Genomic DNA, 2481 nt, shown 5'->3' with positions numbered 1-2481 from the left:
TGGGAGGGGGAGGGACCTGACCAAAATGTAACATAGTTACTCAAGGCCAGAAACTCACTCTGATTCAGTGTATAGACTCAAACATTAACTTGTGAGCATGCATCCCTCCCATATGTAACCTGTTTGCAATGTGATTTTTTTGAACTGTATATCAAAATGGCCTATGAAGGGACTGAAGCTGTAGCTCAGTGGTTGAGCGCTTGCCTTGTACATGTGAGGCACTGGATTCAATCCTCAGCACCACATAAAAAGTAAATAATAAAGTTATAAAATATATATATATTTTTTTTAAAAAAGGGCCTATAAAAAAGACTCAGGGGTTGGCTAATGGCTATGGCCACCTCCGAATAAAATATGACCAATATTCCCACTGTGCCTCACATCTCCTTTCAACTGCTGGATCCTTAAGCCTTGTTTCCTGGGTCAGAGCACCCACATTACAGTTGGTGTAGTTGGCAGGATATTCCACAGGTGAGAGATGCCTTAACCTTAGTGAATGGGAGGGACCTGTGACCACCAAGAAGCATGTAGCACTCATTTGCCAAGCTCCTATTAGCATGAATGCCTGTGTAGAGTTGGGATATGATGGATGGGTGCCCTGTGAGCATAGAGAAGATATCTGATTTCCCTGTGGTGAACATGGACCCGCCAGAGCAGATTGTTAACTTAGCAGGGAAGCCCATGCACCACCATGGAGCCAACGACCAAGATGGCAACAGGGTTGCTAATGAGACAGAGAAATGGACTGAGAAGCTGCACACATAGCTGCTGGGGACATGGAATGAGTGTTTCTTAGAGCTCTGAGAGTAAAAGTTGATGCAGCTTTACCAGAGACTGCCAAGATGAGGGAGTTACAAGGAAGAGGCCTTGAGAGCCAGAGTACAGTCACTGGAGGAGGATCTCTGTACCTTTGCCTCCCTGATAGTGCAGATGGAGTCCCAGGAGGAGGAGGAAGATTAATGCCTGCAAGCCCAGCCAGTAGTAACACAGAAAATGAAACAGTAGCAGCTGTTGATTCCAATGGGCAGCTGCCAGAAGGGCCCACCCAGGTAACAAAGATAACCATGTTCTTCCTGTCAAGGAGAGTTGGAGGACTTGAAAAAATAATTTGAACAGAGGCCAAGAGACCTCTGGCTGCTTTTCTGTTGTGCCTGTGAGATTTAGGGTTACTGTTAACTGACAGAAGCAAGACCCTCTATATGCTCTGTTACTGATCCTGCATAACCTTGTGACTTACATGTGCTGGAGGCCAGTAGGTGCCAAGAGAGTCCAGTACACTAGAAGCTGGCAAGTACCAGAAAGTCCAGATGTGCCAGGAGCTAGTAGGGGCCAACAGAACTCAAGTATGCTAGGAGCCAGCAAGGGACAAGAGAGAGCCCAAGTGTGCTGAGATCCACAAGGGGCCAAGAGAGCCCAGATGTGATGGAGGCCAGGAGGGACCAGGAAAGCCTAGTGTATAGAAGCTGGCGAGGGCCAAGAGGGCTCAGATATGCTAGAGTCTGGTTGAGGCCAGGAGAAAGCCCAAGTGTATTAAGACCCAGCAGGGGCCAAAAAAGAGAGAAGTGCTAGGGCCTATTACCTATGTAGGTAAACAAGAAATAAGCCCACACCTTGGAGAAAAGGCACCTATACTGTTCAGTGTTTGGTGCACTGATGACTCCAGTCGTGGACAGCTGCCTGTGTGGATGGCAGTGGCTGTGGAGTCAGAAACAGACATTATCTGGTTTGATACATGTATAAGACAAGGAAGCTAGCAAACTGAGCTGAATGTTGATAGCAAATGAAGCATTCCCCATAGTGATATCTACTGACAATTGTGCTATGTAATAGGAGAGGCTTTGTGGCAAGAGCTTTGGGAGCTAAGCCACCAGGAACAGGTTAATATAGGGAATGTTACTGGCCATGCACTGCTGACTAGCCCAGGGAATGATGAAGCAGATGCTTTGGCTAGGATGTGGTGGTTAGAGAAGGTGCCCCCCCAACCAACTTGGCAGCTTGGTAGCACTGCCAGCTACAATATGCAGGTGTGAAGACTGTAGAATGTAGTGAAACAGTGGGGTCTGTCTTTAATTTGGGATGTCCTGGTAGAGGCTTGCCAGGCATTTTTGGTCTGCATTCAAGAATATCCACACCCCCAAAACCTTGGAGCCACAGATGGCCAGGTAATGCGGGAATGCATCCCTTTGACAAGATGGCAGGTTTACTACACTGGCCCTTTACTGAAGTCAGAAGGGATCACGTTTGCCTTGATAGCACTTGATATGGCTACAGACTTGTTATTTGCCTGGCCTAGTGGTCAAGCGAATCAGCGTGTTATATGATTCATGCCCTGACCATGTTGATGGCCTTGTACAGCCATTTCACAGATACCCATTTCACAGATCAGGATATGCAGCTATGGACAAATCAGTTACAGATTCAATGGAAGCTTCATGTTCCATATCACCCACAGGCTGCAGGCATGATACAGGGATAGGATGG

This window comes from Marmota marmota, unplaced genomic scaffold (assembly GCF_001458135.2).
Source record: "Marmota marmota marmota unplaced genomic scaffold, marMar, whole genome shotgun sequence".
Classification (NCBI taxonomy): domain Eukaryota; kingdom Metazoa; phylum Chordata; class Mammalia; order Rodentia; family Sciuridae; genus Marmota; species Marmota marmota.
This window is presented reverse-complemented; position numbering follows the sequence as displayed.